This window comes from Acartia tonsa, chromosome 4 (genome assembly GCF_053477335.1).
Source record: "Acartia tonsa isolate MP-2025a chromosome 4, ASM5347733v1, whole genome shotgun sequence".
Taxonomy (NCBI): Eukaryota; Metazoa; Arthropoda; class Copepoda; order Calanoida; family Acartiidae; genus Acartia; species Acartia tonsa.
In genome coordinates this window covers 14,300,349-14,325,248 of record NC_137263.1, presented here as the reverse complement: position 1 = coordinate 14,325,248, position 24,900 = coordinate 14,300,349, and the positions used below count along the sequence as shown (strand labels likewise).

At 31.5% G+C, this 24,900-nt stretch overlaps 1 protein-coding gene across 3 annotated transcripts in view; it reads right to left on the bottom strand.

Moving 5' to 3' along the window:
• Uch-L5 (ubiquitin carboxy-terminal hydrolase L5) overlaps positions 1-24,900 on the bottom strand; it is a 294,886-nt gene that overhangs the window by 95,064 nt on the left and 174,922 nt on the right. The window lies entirely within an intron of this gene.

Genomic DNA, 24,900 nt, shown 5'->3' with positions numbered 1-24,900 from the left:
AACTTTTAGTGTATACATTGAAAATTACATTTTTCTTCATTATTTCCCATGTTTTTCAAGCTTATATTAACGTTTTATTACGAATAATAGGTTTTGCCTTTTTTTCTTTATAGTACCCCTGCCCCTCTTTAAAAAGATCCCCCCTTCAGATATCCTTTATCATGTTTCCCCCACCCATCCCCCATTTGGCCCAAAGTTCCCAAGATTCATTGTCTTCTATTCTTCATTGGATAACCCGAGTCCCATCCCTCTTCTCCTATTGGCTGACTGTGGCTCATCACTTGTCTCTGATTGGCGGAAGAAAGCTCATCCCTGTGTTCTCATTGGTCGGAGCTTGTCTCTATTATCATTGGACAGATCTCATACACATAAAACATACTCACAAAGAATATATAAAGAATATCATATTTTAGACGTTTTCTTCATAATTATGCTATTTAATCTATGTCTTTTTATAGTTCATAGCATTAAAATATATCAAAAATCTTGTTTTTGAATGTAATAATCAAAATTAACATCATTTATATTGAAAAACAAAGCTGTTTAAAGCTGCTTTAGTTTCAAATATATATTCTTTTTTATTGTATCATATGAACTACTTAAAATCATTGATTTTAAAGCAAGATATTTATTTCCAGTATGGCTGCAAAACTGATTAATATCCGCTAAATTAGAATTTGTTCTCAGCCATACTAAAATAACATATATAGCATCGTATTACAGACAATTTTCCACGAATATCAAAATAAAAATGGTATTATTTATAAATTTTTATTTATTTTAATATCCGGGGAAAGCTGTCTATACTACTATGCGACAAATAACTATGTTATTCAAACTTAATCCTAAGACTTATCAATCTCTAAGTATGAGATACTCATCGAAAATCTTACAAATAATGACCTTACTATACTAACTTTGATTCTACTATTTGCGTCGTCCTTAGCGGGATGGTTCTATGCCATTTTTCTTACCACAAATATCTATTTTAGGAGTAAACAAAATTGTGATATTGAAAGATTGTATTTGGTTAGTATGACGTCTGACTGATTTGAAAATATAGAATCTGACAGATTGTCTACAGTCAGTTTTTTTTTCTTGTAGGACAGAATTCCGTCGTGTAAAATCCCACCCTCCGCCCCCCGCCAAAAAAATGAAATATTTTTGTTAAGCAATAAGGAAAGTGTTAAAATGACTTTTCAGTAAAATCAAAAAATATTTTTCATATATATATGTATATATTAAATATTGTAGTGACCATGATGACATTAGAAGTCCAACAGTCAGTTTTTTTTTATCAATGCCTATCGTTTCAAATACACACACACACATACACAAATACACACACACACACACACACACACACACACACTTGGACTGTCAGTTTTGAATGAATCCTGATTACTGTGAGAACTGTCAACTGCCCCCCCCTCCACCCCCTTCCCTCACTTGTATTCTTTTTCTATCTTTTTTTTTCACTGCCTTTCCTCTTCTATTCATCCTTTTCTAACCCCTCTCCCCCATTTTAATGAAGCTACTATATAATTCAATATGACTGGAAAAATGGGAACCTAGTAATAGTGTCTAACTTTTTATCTTTGTGACGTAACAAAAATCCATCTCTTTTTTAGGGGTTTCCTTTCCCACCTCCCCTCTCATCCTTCGATTTTTGTTACGTCACAAAGATAAAAAGTTAGACACTATTACTAGGTTCGAAAAATGGAAAAGTGTTTTTTTAGGACTCTATTTTGTTGAATACTCCAATGACCAATAAACATATACTCTTTTGTCTGTAATTTAATTTTCATACTAAAATCATTTTTCTTTTTATTGAGGTTGTTTTTTTGTTGTTCATGACAAATATTATTCGCATTTTATTTAGTCAACTGTTATATTTATTAGCTTCGTTACTTATGGATGTTGTCATCATTGGTTTTGGTAGGTTTTCTTTAAATTGACACCTTCCACCTTTTATATTTGTTATCACTACTCCCCCCCCCCCCCTCTAACTGTCATTATACTTCTTTTTTTGCCTGGACAGATTGAAAGTAACATATCAACTATTTAACAATAAAAGTTTTGGCTGTCACCAGGGGGCGAGGGAGGAGGAGGGAGTGGAAGTGGAGGAGTGGGGGGGGGGGATACATTACAATAGATAAAAACCATCTTTCACGCATTGCAATTCAATGACTCTAGTTTATATTATCGCTGGTCACAACTTTTTTTTTAGAACCTTTGGTTACTTATTTCTTTTTTTTTCAGATTAACAAAGATTGACAGCTGAATTTTTTCTGAGGATTCCTTTTATCAATGAGCATCTTATACTTTCCTTGATTTGACGGTCAATTACTAATGCTATATGATTCATGCAATTTCTCAGCTGCATAAAATGTACGAAACTCCAATTTTTTTTGTTTATATATGATTCGCTACTTAAGGATGATGTCATTCTTGTTTTAGTTGTAAAAAAAACTTTTCCAGTATGGCTTCAAAACCGATTAATATCCGGTAGATTAAAATCAGTTTCAGTCATACTGAAAATTCATGTACAGCATCGAATTGCAGACAACTTTCCACGAATATTAAAATAGAAATCATAAAATAAATACCAGTTTTGTTAGATCGGTCCCTTAGCCACTCTTTCTTGCAAAACTACTTTTAATCTTATATTTTTTTTTTAATATCTATATAAAGCTGTCTATAATACGATGCGATAAATAAATAACTTTTATATAAATAATATGAAATCCCTTGAAATGATAAAATTGTTTCTTGTCACAAACAGATATTATCAAATAAATCAAAAATATTTTGATGAAACAAATTTATTTTTCTCTCCTCCCTTAACACGAACCTATTGATTTTTTTTACAAGTCTTGTAGAAATAAATCTATCTTCTAAAGTGGGGAAGCTACTCTATGAATCGGAAAGTCCGTACGTCCGTAAGCAACGCTAAATGGTAAACGTGATTTTCTCAGCAGCTATTTAAGATTGAAGATATTTTTTTGTGTGAAGATTACATGTAATGCGCATTCAGAAACTAATTCACTTGGTCAGCTGATCTATCTGTAATGCTAAATTTGATTTACCCAGCTCCTATTTGAGATAGACGGCTGAAATTTTAATGAATCTTTTGTAAAAATAGATAATAGTCAAAAACCTTAGTATGACCATTGTGAAGCTTTACAGAAATTTGAAGACCTCATTGTTGTTTGGCTCAGCCATTTTATAGATCTTTAGTAGAATATTTTGATCTTCATAAAACATAGACATTTCATTACTCCTTAAAGATACATTTTAAGTAGCAAATCTTCTCAAAAATAGGAACTTTATACATCCGAAAATATCTAAATATTGTAGAGTCAAGTATTTGCTTGCAGTCCAAGTTTTATTAGTTATTATCATTATGGAAATATAATTTTGTTTTTCCTAAGACTTTTATGGGTTCCAGGAAAAACATCGGAGTGGAAAACGCAGGAGTGTTAAAATATTAGTTTAATTAGATATTTCTATATGTAATTGTACAAATAAGCCCCCCGCAGTGGCTAGGCATTTAAAAAACCTACAAGATGGTATAAAATAAGTGTCCACTCCTGCGTTTGTCCACTTCGACATTTGGGACTCCTGCGTTTGTCCTATAGCACCTTTTTATGTTGTTATTGGTTTTGCTTCTGCGCTGTTTATGGGCGGTATGGTTCTTGTTTGTATATTTGTATTCAGTTAGTTACATACAGAGAGAGCTTATAGGTTAGATATTCACAAAAAGGTCGAGCTTGTAGTTTGGAATTTAGATCAAGTTTTGGCAGAATAACTTATTTTCTAAAAGGACTACCACCCCCCCCCCTCACCTCTCCTATCCTCCGTATTTTTGACAAACCTTGCCTAATTCTACTTATTAAATGGATATAGAATATATGTGGATTTTATGACAGGGGAAAATTTGTCGTCAATTTCGCTTGCTAATTTTGACCTCATATATTGGTCATTTCGTTCAAGCGGGTAAATGGGGGATATCGTTAATTTAGCCAGCTGCGAGTATCACTTTATAAAATTTAAAATCTGTTTCAACATCCAAGTAATAATATATCGATTGAAATAATGATCCATTATCTTAAATCCCTTGCGGGGCTCGAATCATCATTTCTTGACCAAACCTAACTATACATCCAAATATTAAAATGCTTTTAAACGGACAGAGAAGGGGGGTATAAGAATGACCGACGGACAAAATAAGAGATTTTGAAATATTTTGAATAGAAAACCGTTGTAAGAATCTATTAACAGCTTCTCAACCTTGAAATTAGAAAGAAAGTGTCAATTCTTAAATCAGCTCAGCTAAAAATATACACTAATAAAGATTTTTACATTTTTGGTATCTAGAAAGTAGGGTTTTTTTTTGTAACTGAAAACCCAGCGTGGGAGGGAATATTGAGCTGTTTATTACACTAGTCCCTAAAATTTTATAATAACGTTTTCTTATTCGCTGGCTTAACAACTTTGTTGACTTTTATTGGCATTTGATTGGTTGGGTAATTAAGTACAGTGTCCAAACGTTTCAACCACTACAGTTGGGGTAATTTTGTGTTATCAATTAGGATGTACATCAATTTATCGCAAATTGTCTTATCCCTGTAGACCCCTACTAACAACTATTTGAATTAGACCATTAAGAAATAGATTCAAATTATATTACGTCATTTTGAAAATTAAAAATCCATATATATGTAATCAGCATTTTAAAAAGATTATTTTGCCTGACATTTACGTCGTTATGACAACTTTACTGCAAGAAAACTCCATTTTTCAATTGAAATTTAATCAATTTAACTTTTATTAGATACAAAGAATCACAAAGATACACAACCAAGTACTTGGCATTTTTAAATATTTTTCTATAAAAACTTTGACAATCCTAACTAGGGCAAACACAAACTTTTTACACAAATCTTTTTTATACAATAATATCAGAAAAATCTTCAGGATTTTTTTAAAGGTGAGCATTTAAACATTTTGGCTGGGGTCAGTAAGGTTTTTATAATTGGTAGAATTGAAATTAATCTATGCATATATCTAGCCAATAATATAAACATTTTAATATATAATTGATATAGATTATAAGTGGATATTATGACAGTGGAATAATTGTCGTCAATTTAGCTTGCTAACATGGACATCAATTATTGGTAAGTTTGTTCATCCAGTAGGAGGGGAGTGGATGGGGTAAAGAGGGTTGATGGGGTATCGTTATTTTAGTCATCTACAAGTTTCACTACATATGATTACATGATAATCTGGTGTAAGATCTAAGTAATAATAAATCCATTATACTAAAGAAATAGAATTTGTGTCTATTTGTCAAGTAATATCCCATAAACGGCTTGTCTTATTGTTATTTTCAGGGAGGTTTTACATTGGTTTCGAGGCTGGTTTTAAGTCTATTTGTCTTGAACGCTTGGCCTAGAGGGACAGAACTAATTTTACATAAAAAAGTAAAATGTTTAATTAGAACTAAAATTTTAATTGCTTTTATAAGAATCTTAAATCTTATTTTTAAAAAGATGTTTAAAAACAAAAAATTAGTAATCCCTTATTTGTTAAAATAATTGATTTAAAAATGTTTTCTAAAACTAACTAAAGGATAACTATAAAGATCCTGCAAACTTGATAGAAGAAAAGAAAATCATACAACTGAAAGGGAAGCCATTTATTTTTCATTGACAAATCCATAGATATTTGAAAAGAATTGAACAAAAATCAAATTGAAAATCGATAGAGCAAACAAAGGCACAAGAACCATCAATTTTGTTGCTGAGAATCAGGGCTCGGCAGTAGCGCATCAGCCGCGACTAAGCCTCAAATTTAAACCCGTTTGGATACTTTAAAGATTTCTTTTGAAAGAGGGAGTGCTATAATTTGCTGAGGTTTAGACTTCCAGCTGAGTTTTAAAGTTGTAAAAGGTTGATTTCTGTGAGGCTTACTGTCGGCTGCAGAGCGGCTGACGCACGGCTGCCGAGACCTGCTGAGAATCAGAGTTCCTTCAGCTTTCCTTAATTTATATTTCATTTATATTTAATCATAAATGTGTATGTATGTAACTTCTAGTTCACATAACTCTACATTTAATGATAATAATTTTCATCAAATTTTCTGGTGTCAATTAAAAATGAACGTAGAATATACGTGGATATTATGACAGGGGAAAAATTGTCGCCAATTTAGGTTGCTAACATGAACATATTTATTGGTCAGCTAGTTAATCCAATGGGAGATAAGGGTATGGGGAGATCGTTATTTTAGCCAGGTACAAGTTTCACTTTATTGTAGTATAAATGATGATCTGGTGTAACATCAAAGTAATGATAAATCAATTTTATTAAAACAATTAATATATAGCAAACTTCTATTAATGTTAAGATGTGTTTTAAATTAAGATAGACCATTTCATTATACTACTCTTTTCTAGATTCAAGCTATAATTATTGATGGTACCTCATTTGAGCTGAAGCATTTTCCTAGCAAGAATGTGATTAGCATAATACAGTCTTAGCGCTGAATTAAACCCCACAAATCCTCGACTACAAGCGGAATGTGGCGACTTAACACGTAGCGCATCTGCTTGGTGTCAGGTAGGTGATGAGTTCGAATCTCGGTTCAACATCTAGTCATAACTAAAGACGTTAACAATGGTTCCTACTGCATCAATGTCAGAGTTGCGACTTTAATACTGAAAGTAGAGAGAAAGCCTTGGCTTAAAACAGGCGCAACTCATGACTATGCACAGTTAGGACTTCCAGACAAAGGTCGTGCAAAGATTTGGTTGTCTGATGGGTGTTACTGACTGTGGCGGCTGTAGATATTGTAAAACAAATAAAAATACAAAAATAAATACTTGAGCTGCCCCAAACAATGTAATGGTTTACTGTATTCTAAATCTGTGAATTCTGCCATTAATTTTCATGTTTTCACGCGCTGTGGGATATTTCATTGTAAGCTGTAAACAGTGAGAGAGCTGGATGTTAAGTCCTTGTCCCCACCTATATATTAGAACTACAGAATCCGAAGCAATTATTCAACAATGACGATAACGTACAAAAGCCGGAGTCCGACGTAGGATATACAAATTTTTGTTTTGATTGATTTCATTGTAGTCAATTGACACTTTAAAAACTTTCATTCTTCTGACGACAAAAAGGAAAAGGACATCTAATATTCTAAAAACGGATTTTGATGATTAATAACAAAAGATAAAATAGACTGAAAAAAATAATACTAGAATGTAAACTTAAAATTAATGTATTTTGAATAATACAGGACGATTTTCAAGAAAATTTAGGAGTCTATCAATAAAGTTTTTAAAAACTATGAAAAGTTTAATTAAATACTCAGTTCAATTTGTTTCTTTTTGGTTCGTTTATAAGCCATTATGATTCAAATATTTATTTGTTAGACATTAATAGATAACTTTTGCATGAGAATTGAGAAATTTTAAATGATTAACATAACATTAAAAATATGTATTAGTTAACTAGTGGCTGCGACACTAGCATCCAGAGGCTTTGTATTTGCCTAAAATAGCCTAAAAACATCCCAAAACTTACACCCAAAAAAAGTAACCTAAAACCACCCCAAGTCCTGTGTGAAGCTTACCTAAATTGGAGAACTCAATCGGTTTAGTAGTTATGGAAATTTCAAGCTACAGACAGAAAAAAACCATTCTACTTCATATTAGGGGATTAATTGCTTGGATATTGGACCCTGTCGTGGTTGTGCCATACCTAGAATATAAAACATGGAGAGGTGATGTAAGAGAGAAAAATCTTAGTGTTATGTGCATTTGTGCATTTGTCACGGGTAGTGGGGGGTCTTGCCCCCTCATTCTTATAACCTAAAGCTTGCGGGGGGTCATAGCTTCCTTCCAAACACCCCCCTTAAAAACCAATTCAGTTCCACCTTTTATTTTCTTGTTATAACTCCTTAGCATATGATGCAAGGACAGATATAGGTTTTAGGTAATTTCAATGAATTTTAACTATATAATGTTTGTGATGAATCTATACATGGTTTCGGTTATAAATTATCTTTATATAAAAGTAACAAAATGTCTGAGAGTATGTCTGTTTGTCTGTGTGTATAAAGGATCACGACAACGATCAGAAACGATATGGTTCTCCTTTACAATGTATCTTCTTATGCCCCCCCCCCTTTAACCTCAAGTATCCCTAGAGGCCTCTAGGATCGTAGCCGATAGTAATTAACTAAAGTATTACATGTTATAAATAAATTAAATCGCTGTTTGCCTATCCCTGTCCATTTGGAGAAGAGTTAAGAATATGAATTCAAGAATTCTTAATATTCATTCTTCCTATGATTCATTCTATTTGGTTTGTAAGTGGAGCATTATATATCCTATGAAAAAATTCTGTTTTACCCTGCGGGGCTCTCATATGACTAAAAAAAACGATCCTTACCCAAACAAAACGAAATAATTAAATTAATGAAAATAGGCAAGTTTTAAAAAGTTGGTGTTACAATAACGACTTTTTAATATCTTAGTGACTTCGCCCTTAGCCCTTTATTATTAATCTGCATATATACATTATACATACATAATATATATAATATATATATCTATGAGGGATAACACACACACACATAATTCCAGCTACATTTGTACGAAAATAAACTATTAAAACAATCTTCATATTTTTGTAAAAAAGAAAAAAACCGTAAGTACGTTCATGGATAAAAATTATGTGTAAATAAATTTAACATCTAATGTATTATCCTTTATTAGACACAAACACCTACACATTAACAACCACCCACACACACCCATACATTAATCAGCACACACACACAGAGGGTCTAAAGTGGTTTAGTTCCTGGACCGGAAACCGTGGAAATCGGAGAATGTGTGAGAGGAGTGAATAATGTTGACGGCAAGAAAGAAGATGAACTGCGCGCCCCAACCAAATACCACAGATGATGAAACAACAAAAAGCAATGATTTTATATGATTAGGGTCTTTACGTCCGTCCGTACATAACGGTTGGTTATCTTCGTTAATTTAGGCATATTAAAGTTTTTCAATCGATTTCAAACTTTATGTGATGATTCCTGTAACAATTAGGAAAGATTTACAAAGCACAGCAACTTTATAATATTAATCGTTACCAGTAAGTCCTTCCGTTCATTTAAAACATGCTGTTTTTTCACATTATTCATCTGATTTTTAAAAGAAAATAATGAAAAACTAGGAATAAGAAAATTATCATCGTTTTAGAGTTAATATTGATAAGATTAAAAAACGTCAAATTTAAGAAATGTAGAAATATTTGTGATGTTTTGTTGGGGATTTTTAAAAGTATCCCTTTGATTCCTTTAGCTCACACAGGATGTTCAGGATATAATGTGTATGGATGGTTCTAGGATAAATCCCAAAAAGAAAATTTACATCATATACTCCTTATTTTAAAACATTTTAATGCATAATATCTGTATCAAGCTTTCTGCAGGTATTTAAATGAAAAATTATTAGATTAAAACCAATTTTGTTAGCCCTGAGTGGCCTAAGACCAAGGCCAACAAACTGATATTGATTTTATGATTTTCATCTTAAAATTCTTGGAAAATTGTCTGTAATGCAATGCTATACATTATTTTTCAGTATAGCTAAGAACCTAATCTAGTCAACTGGAAATTAAGCGATTTCGCAACTACACTGAAAATGCTTTCCATTATGGCTTTGGGTCCTATAAATAGTTTGAGTAAGTAGACAGACAACAAAATCTAATTTACCATATGAAAAATACTTTGAGAAATATTTGAGTAGTAGATGTTGAAAAGAATTCTATTTACCATAGGATAATACTTTGAGGAATTCTTGTCCTATATCTGAAATTATGATAGTCCACAAAATAAATTTTTTGTAAGTATAATATTTAAGGAATATTGCCATACAAAGTAAACAGAATATGAACTCTGCTGGAATTTTACATAAAGGAATATAGTTTCAATAATAAACTATGAGTTTAATAAATATTCAACATAAAAAGGTTGGGTAAAAAGAATGTCAACAAAATCTTATTTTCAGTAGGGATAGTCTGGGGAACATTTGTCCTATACAAATTTTGAGTTTAACATAATATAAATTATTCTGTAGAAAAATACTGTAAGGAACAATTGTTCTATTGTTCTATTTTCTGTAGGATAATACTTTGTGGAATTCTTGTCCTATATCAGTTTAATAAATATATTTAACATAATTTTCCTCACAGGAGGAAAAATACTTAGAGTTATATTTGTCCTATAAAAAGGTTGAGTAAGTAAATGTTCAACAGATGCTACCAACAATAGATTATTAGCTTCATCAAATCATACTCATGTACATTAATAATAAACAATTTTTGTAGCACTGCTTCTATACTAATAATCTTTGTCAGTCGGTCTGTCATAGGATTGTAACCAATGTATATAGGATAATAGGAGAAATATGGATAAATTACAGGGTATAATTGGTCTTCAATTTGGCTTACTAATTTGGAACTCACTTATTAGTCAATTCGTTCATCAAGTGCAAGCATCACTTTATCTGAGTACATGCAACATCCAAGAAATAATATACCGATTCTGTAACCTATTTATTTCATTTTCTTCTCCTTGCATTATCTTTATATGATTATACTTAATTGAACTTTTTTCTTAAAAAGCTTCCCTGCAAATGGACAAAATTGTAATTGCCACACACACATACATACTCATACACACACAACATCTCGGAGTAAGTGATCAATTTTGATAAGGGATTAATTCTCTACAGTTCAAAGTCATTTACAAGGATTAATCTTGCAATATATAGCGGAATACTTGTAAAAAATATTGAATATATGTTATTAGTATATTAAAAGATGTTAGTGAGTCAGTGATTTTTTTAAGTACCAGAAGATCTCTCTAACTAAAAAATTCTCCCTTTAAAAAACAGTAACCTTTATAGGAAAGTCTTTAATTCTTATTTTTAAGTATTGATTATAAGTTTTTGCATTGTTAATGAAAAAATAACTTAAACATTTTAGGGTTGAATCGAAAAATTTAACAGTCAAAATTATAGGAGCAATGCAATGAATATGAAATTGTTTAAATTTGAATAATTTGTCCAGGTAATTTTGAGTGATAAGCAAAAAAGGATTATTTAAAGAGAGTGGCCAAAACATATTGTTAAAAACCCATAATAGTTATATATTGCATCGTATGATAAACAGCTGTCTGCGTATTGTAAAATTAAAAATTGAAAAATTTAATCCAGTTGTGTTAGCCCCGAGTGGCCCAAGTCCCGAGCTAACAAAATTATAATTAATTTTTTGAAATTTATTTTTATTTTGTATGTAATACTATACTATACATGATTTTTTAATATGGCTGACAACTTGTTTTAATCCAGTGGATATAAATCGGTTTTGAAGCTATACAGAAAAAAAATTTAAATCCTATCCCTGTAATCAACCAAAAATATTTATTTTCTAAGCATTTAACAAAGACAAGATTATTTTGTTGATTTTGTATAAAAATGTAACATATGCATAACTAGGAATAAACAAACTAAAACCTGTGTTATCACTGATGATAAAAAGAATACAACAATAGCAAATATTACTCTTAATAGACCGTCTAAACTCCAGATGGACGAGAATATATGAGTTAGATACTTGAAAAGATTATTGTGTATTGGTAAAATTCTGGTTTTTATACATTAGTTGGATTGTCTTAATAATTAATATGACCCTAAATCTAAATAATACTAAATTAAAACTAAATAAGCTATATTATAGTGTATACGAATTATCTTAGTTACCCTCTATAAATATATCTTATTTTAATGAAATTTTACTGGGAGGGAGAGGAAATTAGACTGAAAATTACAGTGGTCCCCAAAGTCCCCAAACACGTTATCCTATTCTTTTGCCTATAAACTTTGGGTACTTTAATTGAATTTGATATGTCAGTTCAAGACTAGTAGAGTCTAATGTTTTCCACCGATAATTTTATTCTACAGAATACTTGATTTAGTTGATCATCATTGGGGATAAATACCAATTTATCGTCCATTGTCTTATCCCTTAAGATTCTGCGTACTGTACTAAGATTTAGTATATTATCTCTTCTAATACACTGCCACCCGTTCGTGTATCTTACTAACTAAGAGATAAAAATTCCTATCATTATGCACAATTCTTTATATAGATTTCATCAACAATAAAGGAGTTTGCACAGGGAGGGAAGGGAACATTGGACTGTAAATTACACTACTACCATGTTTGGCCATAAAACTTTGGGTTCTTTGGTTGGTTATTTCCAAACTCTTAGTGCCCAAACTTTTCAGTCAATAATTTAAATCTACAGAAGGAGTAATTTTGTTTATTATCATGGTGGATGTACATAATTTTATCGTCCTTTATCTTATCCCTTTATATCCCTGAGTGAGGTGCTACCATATTTTTGTCTATTTACCACTACTATCATACAAGAGTTTAAGTTATGTTGCCACATCATATTTTTTGTAGTGAAACTTTAACAAAAGGGTCTTTTCGTTGGTCGGTCCGTTTTTTCATCTTATACGCAAACTGAACCTTCCTTTGTTTATCAGCTCATGCATACTATATTCTAATCGGATCCGAACGCACTCGCACATCTTAACAGACGGGTACACAAACATACACAAACTTTTATTAACTTATATGTCAGATATTACTTTTTCATTTCAGTCTATTGCCTGTGTTATGATTAAGTTGTATTTCTCTTTTCATTTTTACTCAAATAAATGTTGCTGCGCTACTTATGGAGATAACTGTCCTAGTTTATTATTGTGTTGATTATTGATTTATAATGTGCAAATGGACCAAACATATTTTAGCATAAAGAAGGTCAAACTATATCAAATATTTCTAAAATTCTTTATACTCAGTGTTACAATTAACAAGGATGACAACACCCATAAAAGCGAAGATCAACAAAAGATTAAAAACAAAAATACTAACTTTAATGTTGGCATTCAATTAATGTAAAAAAGTCTAATTATAATTTCAATATATATCTGTCTTAAAAATGGATTCATAAAAACTCACCAAGGCAGAATTTCACATTTATACTTATAGGAGAATATTTTACCGTTCAATGCCCAATCAATTTAGATATTTATAAAACATTCTATTTCTTTTGTGGTTAGGCAGGGACGTTGGACTGTAAATTTTCCTGGTAACCAAAGATTTATAGCAACGTTATCTTATTCGTAGGCTAAAAATCTTTGGGTATCTTTATCAAATTTCGATTTGTTAGTTTAACATTAATTCACCAAAATATATGTATAAGAATTAAAATTGATAACTGTGATATTTATTAAAACAATTTAGTTCATTATCAGCGTTGCAATTATATTATTATTTAGAGTATATATGTCACAGTGGGATCTTTTGACAAATATCGGGACATTAAGAGTAGGCAAAAGTAAACTTCAATAAATAAGCTTGTATTTGAAGAAATTATGTAATTTCTTTTGCTTTAACTCAGAAATAACTTAAATTTTGCTCCTGTTAACTTCTAATGTGCATTTGGTAAGTACGTCTTGCTGTTTTGGAGGAGCGAAGCTACCCTATTTTTAAAAAATCTATAAACCTTCATAACTTTAGCTAGGATAGGAATATTTTAACAAAATCAACGTCTATGTAAATATTTTTTCAATGCAAACAATGTTTGTGAACATGAATATAGCGTCAGGTGCACCCAGTTCGAGTCCCGGCTTTTTTAGGTAGGCCCAGAATAAGTAAAATAGGACACTTATAAGGCATATTTTAAAATATTTTTTTTACAGATATAAACAACAATAACATAATTTTCAAAACACTTTTGATTTTGTGTTAATAGCTTTACTCTGAGTCGAGCTATCTTCATTTAAAGTTTGTATAAGAATATAAACATAATTACTTATAATATTTTCTCTCTCAAACGTATAGTTTTCTCTCTCTCTGATGCGTATATAATGTTTTTGCAATATTATAATTAATCTCCAAATTTGAATTTCTGCTGGGCCAAAACCAGTTAGAACTACAAATTTTTTCAGAACACATGAAATTTAGCAAATTCAATTGCTAAAATAAAAGTATTTATAAGTCATCTTTATTTAACGACTCCTTTATCCCTTAAATGTCCATTAAAACCGCGAGAACGGCAAAAATTGTTAAAAATCACGCCAACGGCGGCAAATAACGGCGTAACGGTTGGCCGGAGGCAAATGATACATAAGTCAAGAATGATCCGCCTTAAAAAGTTTGAAAATATTGCAGAGATGACTTTGGGCTCTAAAATGACTCCTTCCCCCTCTAACAGGGGAAAATTTGAAATTAACAAGAACGAAATTGTTTAAACCATGCAATGTAAAATGCTCAATTACTCAAAAACGGACAAGAGGCCCCAGGTTGTGAAAACTGTTTTATACACAATACATGTTGTATATTGATATTATTATTGCAAAACCCGGGGCCTCCTGTCCGTTTTTGGGTAAAATGGAGAAAACTGATTTTTTGGGGTTAAAAATCTTAATATTTTTGGTGAAATTTTCTCACAAAATGTCAATTTACACCACCAAAAAACTATTTTTTTAAATTTTTTCTTTAATTAGACATTGGTACAGGTATCTGAAAAGTACCTCAATAAATTTTTTTTTTCATAAGATGAACATAAATGTATTTTTTGTTGCTTTGAAAAAATTGTGTAAAAAAATCTGGAAAATCATCAAAACTGAAAAGAAATTTTTCACTACCTTTTTTAAAAATAGCATAAATCCGCCAAAAATTTATATTTTTTAAAAATTTCTTTTCTAGCTGTCTACTTACAGCCATTATTAATTCCTAGGATAGATAAAAGTCTATTTTAGATTTTTTGGATGTCCCGATTTTTTTCAAAAGATCCCACTGTGTATGTATATCAATTAATCTTCTATTGTCTTATACTTAAGATCACTGTTGATACTGAAAATTCAATCTAAATTTGTAAAGTGTAAGTATACTGTCTCTGAAAATCGATATGTAACTACTTGGATGTTGCACCAGATTTTCATGTTCTTATAAGGAATACTCACAGCTGGCTAAAATAACGATAACCTCAATTCACCCTCTTTACCCGAAGCTCTATATAGTGCTTATAAAAAAGGGGGATAAATTGAATAACTTTTGGCCGAAGTATCCTAAATGATGTCATATTCCTTAGTCCATTATTTATCCCCTTTTTTAAAAGTACTATAAAGAGGGTCTCTTTACCCAATCCCCTCCCCTTATACTGGATGAAAGATCTTTCCAATAAATGAGTTCCAAATTAGCAACCTAATTTGACGACATACTTTCCCCTGTCAATATATCCACGTATACTATATCCATTATCTGAAGAACGTGACCAACAGTGGAGAGATAAGTATCAAGTCAAGTTCTGATTGAGACATAAATACAAGGATATTCTTACCAAATATTCAGTGAACAATCCTAGGCACTAATATTTCAATTTTGTATCACACAAAGATTAACATGAAGAATATGTTTTTTTGGCCAATATAGAAATTTTTTTTTTGCATTACTGCCAAAAATTTGTGACATAAAAATTTAAATAATACCTCTGTTTGATAAGATAGCATTTTCCAATATTTTTTTAGCTAAAAGTATTAAAAAACATTTAATTATTTTGTTCCCAATGTTGGTCATCAAGATTTTACTCAAATCAATTTATTTTTCTCACTGATATATTTTAGTTATTTAATCTAAAGGTATAAAGAATCAATTATTAATTTGAAATTTATCTAATTGGAAAGATTAATTTAAATTTATTTTTTTAACTTAAACTTTTTAAAATTAAAATTTAGATAATTTTCAGAAGGTATATTTATCATTTTAAAATAAAATTGTCAAAAAATTTGGTTTTTAAATCTTATTTACTTTGGAGGATAAAGACCTTTTAAGCTATGACAAAATGTTGTCATAAATTACTTTAACCAAATTGGGGGATTTTTAAATGCAATGTTACTCTATAATTCACTTGGTATGTCTATCCGTCAGTCCGTAACTCTATGGGGGAAATTTGATTTTCTCGACTGCTATTGAAGGTAAACTGCTGAAATATTTAGTAAAGATTTCTATGACATTTGTGCATCTAATCTATACAGAGTTTTGTCTGTCTGTCTGCCGGTCATGCTTCAAAGTATGTGAACATTATTTCTTAATGTTTCGTGATTTTCTTTGAGATTTTCCATATTTTCTCTTCATTTTTATGAGAACTGAACATCTGCTCTATATCTCACTTTGTCTGTTTGTTTATTTCACGATTTTTTGGTGCTTTGCTACTTATGGATGTTATTATTCTTTTTTTTCCACGATTTTTTGGTGCTTTGCTACTTATGAATCTTATTATTCTTGTTTTTCCACGATTTTTTGTGCTTTGCTACTTATGGATGATTTTATTCTTGTTTTCCATTATATTTCAGTAATGTAGTTTTCTAAAATAAAATGTATAGTCTTTTTTCATCAAATTTGTAGTTTAGGTATATTTTTAAAACAATTATATGCTCCTGTAAGAACAATTAGAAGCACAGAAATTTATCATTTTAATGTTTGATTTAATAATTAATTTTAACTGTAGAAATATAGGCTAAAACAGTGGATTTATTATTACTTGGATGTTATACCAGATTTTTATGTTCTCTAATAAAATGAAACGCGCTTCGCGCTAAAATATCGATAGCCCCAATCCACAACCTTTACCCCATCCCCTTCTCTCTCACTGGATGAACGAGCTGGCCAAAAATGAGTTTTGCAACATAAATTGACATAAATATTCTATATCCATTGCTAAAATATATTTTCTTCTGGTTTTATACCCTTGTCTCTGATTGCTATCCTTTGTGTTTCATATTACAGATATCTTAAATAGCACAGATACTCTATAGACTAGGGTTTTCAGTACGTCCGTAAACGCAACTCTCTTTCAAGGATGTACATAGAGTTATTATCACCCTCCTCCCCCATAGTTTTCCAATAAAAAGCTTAGATGTCCTTAGTACACACACACTCACAGACAAATACACTTGCAGATGAGATAATTTGTTATTTGTGTAAACTTAAAAATTTATGGACAAAACCTAAGCAATGGACATAGAAAAATATATATAGATATTATGATACTGGAAAAGCATTATTTATTGGTCAGTTCGTTCATCTATTAGGAGGGTAGGGGATGGGGGGGAATTATTATTTTATTGCCAGCTATAAGTTTCACTGTATTAGAGTACATGAAAATCTGGTGTAAGATCCAAATAGTAATAAATAAATTTCCTGAGCATAAAGTTGCTGCGCGACTGACGGAAAAAACTATCCTAGTTTTTGTAGTTAATGAAGTAAATGTAAGAACCATCTGCAAGTGTACTATCTGTACCATTTATCAGAATTGAAAACTCTTGGAATCCCATGGTGTTTAATGTTTATACTGTTGTGCTCTGATTGTCAGGGTTGCACCAGAAATTTAAAATAAATAATTTAGAAAATTAGAAGTATATCGCATCGCATTATAGACAGCTTTTCGTGCATATCAAATGAAAAATTATAGGATTAAAACCAGTTTTTTAAGCCCCAAAGGGCCGAAGTTTCGGTCTAACACACCTGGTATTAATTCTATGATTTTTAATTCAATATTCCTGTCTGTAATATGATGCTTTACATGATTTTTCAGTATGGCTGAGAACCTGTTAAAAGTAGCCGAGGAAGTTCCCTCAAGCCGCTATGTCTACTTTAAATTTTCGCAGCTATATGTTTATCTTTAATGCACATAAAATTTTATTGAGAAATCTTTTTAAAATCATCCTTACACAATATAAAAAGATTTATTATACATATATTCGTGTATCAAATTGATAATTAAAGTCTTTTAAGTACTTTTGTGAACTATAGTTAAAAGATTACAAAATATTAGGATAAAATCCGCTTCAACCCTAAACCTAAAGTAGTAAAGAGAAAAATGTGTGAATACTGAATAGTTAACAAGACAGTTTTCACGTATTTGTCAATGTTCAACAAATTTGTACCATCGGAATTTTTTAGCGTATTAGAATCAAATCATTGGCATTTTGGGCTTTCCCTCATGCGAGCCCAGAACCCAATACCCCCCCCCCTCCCCCCCACCAATGATAAATTGAAATCAAGGGGGGAGGGGGGTAATCCTAACCACTTCGGTGGGCCCGAACCCTGCAGTGCCCTAACCATGTAAGGCTACCAATCATAAATAGTGATACTTCGAGCTAAACAAAATTCTTATTAAAATTTCCAAAGTAGAATATGGGCATTTTCCCTCAAAGTTCCTTCTGAGCACTGCAACCCTCCCGCCCTTATTTTAAAAATGAATTAAAATTAAGTGTGGGGAGTTGGGTAGTTTGCAGGGTGAGGGCATCGCAAATATAGGACTACTAGAGGTGAAACTTTTCATAAAGTCCATCCATACGTATGTCTGTTTTAATCTTTTATTACTTGATGCTATTCTAATGGATGTAGAATATACGTGGATATTATGACAGGGGAAAATTGTCGTCAATTTAGGTTGCTAATAGTAACATAATTTATTGGTCAGTATGTTCATCCAGTAGGAGGGGAGGGGATGGGGGAAATCATTATTTTAGCCAGCTACAAGTTCCACTTCATCAGAGTACATGATAATCTGGTGTCAGATCCAAGTAATAATAAATCCATTGCTATTCTTATTGGTCTAAATTTCTTACTATTAAAAAAGTTTTACTATTCAAAATAGTAAAATTATTTCTTTCTGATCGATATTTTTTAGATGAAACTAAATTTTTATAAAGTTATCATTGAAATATGCATTATACATTATAGTTGCATAGATAAAGTGATCACTCTCCACACAAATAACAATGATAACAATGCGGAAAAAAATAAATAAATCAGAGCTTGGGAAAATATCGATAACATTTTGAAAATGTTGAACCATTTCAAAGTTTGACGTGTAAATGAAAGGGTGTTCTTTAAACTACGCAAGTGATTTAAAACAGCAAATTATTATTCTGCTAATATAAAAAAAGTTAGTTGCCCGAAAAACAAGAATTATTTCCATACCGAAGCTCATATCCACTTACTAAAGTAACAGGATGTCTGTGTGTCTGTGTATCTGTGTGTCTGTGTGTTTGTACCGAAGGATCTCGCTAACCGCTGAACCGATTGGGTTCTCCTTAACAGGGTAGATTGTCATATGTCCTGGGAAGGTTTTTAACTATTTTGGGGGAGGGTACCACCACCCTCCCAAGAGAAATCACAATAAAATCGAAAAAAGTTGAAATATTTCCGCCGCATAGTGTCGCTAGCATAGTCTCGCTAGCTTAGTCGCGCTGCGTAGAGTCATGAATTTAACAATTGATAACATAGACAAGTTATTTCTCAAATTAGATATTTAAAATAAAAAAAAACATTTAAAGGCCACTGGAGGCCTCTAGGGGCGTAGCCGCTAGTATAATTAATAGAGCTTATTAGCAAAGAAAAATTTACAAGATTTTTTAGAAATCTTTCTGTCTTACGTTTCCTTCTTAAGTCATGTTCAGATGTTCATTTATTTAGGGAATCTTCACAAGCAATGTCACAAATAACTCAACAACAGCTGAGTAAACCACGATTTTCACCCAAACATTTCTAACATACGGACGAACGTTTATTTGGAATTGTCAAGTGTTTTTTTAATCATAGAAAAGTATAAGAATTTGGCAATCTATTTTAAACAGCTGTTTCTTGTTTTGCTATTGTGATAACCATTTTTTAGTTGAGCTACTGGAACACCGCATAATAGAATTGTGTCGGGTCAGAACAAAGATATTTCTCTTTTTCATAAACAACATTATTTTCAATGGTTGCAACTTGGGGAAATATGGATAGAACCTTGGACAAAAATTATAATTTTTTCTCAATTTCCATGTTTAAAATTCAGCTTTTAATAGCTATATAATAATAGGTGGGGGAAGGGTGGATGGGCTGTAAATTAATCAATCACATTGTCCTCTCCCTAATGTTTGTTTTCAAGGTATTCTATTAAATTGAACTAAATTAAATTAATAATAAAGAGTTCTGCAGATATTACAATGAAAAAATATAAGATTTAAACAAGGTTTGTTAGCCCCGAGGGGCCGCATGCCAAGGTAAAAAGAAGCAATTTTTTAAATTTAGACAAGCTGCGCGCTTCAAAAGTACCAGATACATATATTCCATGTCTACGGTAGTTAAATTAAAATCAAAGAATGTTTATTATAATAAAAAAAAATTTTATTTAAGAAAGATTAGATGTTATTTATAAAGTAAATTTTTACAAGCTATACATTAAATAAAATTAATTAATGTAATAAACATTGAATATTAAAACAATGTTTCATGTTCACATAATAGAATTCTGATAACTTAGTCATACAAACATATGTTTTGTTCATATTTAATTTTTATTTAATTTAGTACATAATTTGTGATTAAAAGTAAATAAAAAACCAATCAGTGCATGCATGACATACAAACATATCATGGTATTGACTATTTATTAATTTCGTGTAAATTATTTTCACAACTTATGGACTGTCTGTATGTCTGTCTGTCACTAACGATATGGTAAAATTGAACAAAATTTAGAGGTCTTGCTCTAATAGCAGCCGAGTAATTTTTCCATACCGTAAATCGCTGAGAGATAGACGAGATGATCGGATGGACAAAGAGTTGTATAGAGTAGATTTTTTTTGGAAATCTACACAAGAAAATTCTAAAGCCTATCTCATGTAGAATCCATTTAAATCAAATTTCCCCAAATGTCATTCAGTCAAACAAGGAATTAACAATCTTGTGATAGACTTTGCAGCCGGGCTCCATGGGTAAACATCGCTTTAATGGAATTTGTCCCAATCAACAAAATTATTGTAAGGATAACATATAAATAATCTATAATACAAAGTAGAACGATGTCTGTCCGTCTGTCTGTCCGTCTGAAGCTTAAGATCTCAGTAACCACTGAACCGATTGGGCTCTACTCTTCAGGGAATATACCTACTGGTCCTGTGATGGTTTTAAGCTATTTTCTTGGGGGGTGGGACACCCCCAACCCCCCCAAAAAAATGAAAATACCCCCCCCCCCCCAAAAAAAAAAAAATTTTTTTTTTTTACTTTTTCTTTTTAAATCTAAAATACGAAAAATTAAGTTGATCAAACCTCTTGGGGCAAAGCCCCTAGAGGCTAGGGGCGAAGCCGCTAGTTAATAATAAAGGACAAAAATACTAAAATGTATGTATACATTTTATTTGGATGTTACACCAGATTTTCATGTTCTCTGATAAAGTGAAACTCGTAGCGGGCTAAGATAACGATAACCATAATCCATCCCGTTACCCCATCCCCTCCCCTTCTACTGGATGATCGAACTGACCAATAAATGAGGATCATATTAGGGCTAAATTGCTAAAAAATTTTCCCCTGTCATAATATCCACATATATTCTATATCCATTTAAACAATGTAGTTTTGAACCCAATTAATAAATATGGGAAAAACTTTGATAAAAGTATGCTCAACATTCGAGAAACACAAAATGAAATTCATTTTTCTCTAGTCATGAAACTATGTGTCATGCAATGTTTACAGCTAATTTTCAACAAACTTTCCAAGTTTGTCATTGACTCACCTTTAAAGGGATAGGACAATGGGCGACGAACAAAATATTCTTCCATTGGTAGCTTTACAAGAAACTCAGCTGTAACCAACAACTATATTGATTTTGAAAAAATATAATGTATCTTTAAGGTTTATTGAATTTAGTTTTTTGGGGGGGTCTAGCACCATTACACCAGATTTTCATATTCTCTAATAAAGTGAAACTCGCAGCGTGCTAAATAACGATAGAACATAACAACATTACGGATATCTCTCTCCATCTCTATCTCTTTGCTCTCTCTCTCTCTCTCTCTCTCTCTCTCTCTCTCTCTCTCTCTCTCTCTCTCTCTCTCTCTCTCTCTCTCTCTCTCTCTCTCTCTCTCTCTCTACCTCTCTCTCTACCTCTCTACCTCTCTATCTCTCTCTCTCTCTCTCTCTCTCTCTCTCTCTCTCTCTCTCTCTCTCTCTCTCTCTCTACCTCTCTATCTCATTGCTCTCTCTTTCTCAAATGCTTGATCAAATAAATAAGTTTTGAGTCATGTTAAAGGCTTCGTTGTTTAAACTAATTTTAGAAGCGTAGCTACTTTGTAAAAGGACTAGCGGCTGCGCCCCTAGCATCTAGGGGCTATATATTCGAAGGAATTTGGAAGGGTAGAAAAATAGAATTAAACCACACCTACCTAGACTTTTTGTAAAAATAGAATAGCCTAAAACCATCCCGAGACCTATAGGTAGCTCCGCTGTAAATGAGGACCATATCAATTTAGCGGTTAGCGAGATTCTTCGCTACAGACAAAAAGCTTACTACTTTATATATTAGGATATGACCAACCTACTGACCAACTGTCTGGCGGGAATAATAGAAATGTAAAATGATTCTAACTACCTTGTTTAATGACGGATTTAAAAATTAATATAAATCGACCATAAGAAAATGAGCTATTTATTGAAACTATTATATTCATTAATTTATTGAAAATAAGTGGGTAAGCCCCTAGCGTTAGGGGCTTTGTATTCAGAGGGGAAGAGAAGGGGGAGAAAAATAGACTTGGAATATCCAAGGATTAAAAATGAAATAGCTTAAAACCTTCCAAGGACCATATGAAGCTTCCCTAAAATGGAGAACCCAATCGGATCGGTAGTGATCCAATTCTTAAGCTACAAACAAAATAAACGTTACTACTTTATATTATAGAATACGTGTGTAGAACTGATTTGGTTGTGTATTTTTGTGAGAAGAAAATTTGTTAGCTGGTTTTTGTTGTGCTACTAGTACTTATGGATAGTATTGTCTTTGTTGGTTATACGAATTACAACAAAGTAAAACACACACATATTCACACACACACACACCTCCAAACACACACACGAACAAAACAAATAAACACTACAGTCAAAAGATAAATGGATTGTCTTTTTATTTGTTCAATCGATTTTCAATTTAGATTTTATACCATTACCAACTAATTTATAGCTATATGGTTGTTTGACCTATAATTAAAAAAATTTATGTTTGTATTTCTTGAAGAACTTGCAGTTAAAACTAAACAAAATATAAGGTAAAAATTGAAATATGTAAAGCGCGAAGCGAACACAAATTATTATTTTATACTATGACATATAGAAAACGCTTTGAGTGATAACAAAACTACTTTCTACTTTTTTCACAACTTCAAATTGAAAAATAACGGAATATTTAGTAATTTAAAAAAATTATCTATAAAGAAGGGGGATGTATACACCACTTTATAAGGCATACACCTCCCTAAAGCAGTCAAGAGGAATTTCAAGGTAAAAATTTAAGGATGTTTTGAAAAAAGATTAGGCGCTTCGTGCGTCAATTTACCAGTTAAAGGTAGCTTTTTTATATTTAAGTTTGTTAATTTTTTAGTTGGGTTGGCACCCATTGGGATGTATACCCCGACTAACCCTAACTAACCCCCTCTTGTCTGTTCTAAAGCTCACACCCCATCGATTTAAGTTTAATGGGGGTTTCGAAATTTTAAGGTATGCTTCGTGTGTACGCCATCATATCAATGTCTGTGTATCCTAGACATTTTGAAGGATTTCTTCTTTCAAGGGATTACTATTAAGTCTGTGTATTTGTGTGTGTATGTGTTTTTGTTTGTATGTGTGTTTATGTATCCTTGATCCCATGAGAATATGAAAAGATTGAATTTTCAGAATACCGAGAAATTATAAAAATTATGAAATTTGACTCGTTTTCTGCTGAGCTTTTCAATTTAACAATTTTTAGTAATTTTGACTGTTTTTAACAGGGCTCGACAGCCGCGTTGAAGCCTCAAATTGAAACCCTTTAGGGTGTTTTGAAAATGTTTTGATAAGAGGGATTGCCATATTTGGGTCAGGTTTAGCTGAGTTTTAACATTGTAAAAGGTTGATTTCCTTGAGGCTTACAGGCGCCTGACGCGCGGCTGCCGAGCCTTGATTTTTAAAGCAAATATATTCTTCAACGAGGATGGCAACTTCCATAAGTAGCGAAGCTCAAAAATGATATAAGTAAGAAGGTCATCCAATCAGATGCATGGAAAAGGTGAGCAACAAACAGGCAGACAGTCATCATTAGTTGAAGAGTAGATGGTCATGTGAATAACCAAAATTGTAATACACAATTCTTTGAGAATTTTTTTTTATGTATTCAAAAGCTATAAAGATAGACTTGTTTTAAAAATCAAAATCTATCATTAATAGCAGAAAAGAAAAATACTTTTCACTTGATCATTAATTAGGATAGTTTCACAAAGAATTAAGCCGTCTATCTATAATAGCAGCTAAGTAAATTCAACAATTCTTTCAGAAACTTTTCGTTTAAAATATGACAAATGTTCAGAGGTTTGCAAGATCCTTCAGTACAGACAGACAAACATCCTGTTACATTATTATAAGGATTACTTAAAAAAAAGAATATTTAGTTCATGATAGAATAATTTATGAAAATATAGAGGAACACTACCTACTGTTACCATTTTTTTGGTAAAAAAAAATTTTCTCACGATTTCCTGTATTTTTTGTCATTATTTGTTACATGCATAATTAATGAGTTTTGTCTTTCTAAAACATTCTTATATTTACATAAGAGTATTAAATATCAGGGATCTAAAGGGATAAGATAATGGCCAATAAATTAATGTAAATCTCCTATGATGATACACAAATTACCGGTACTGTTAATTAG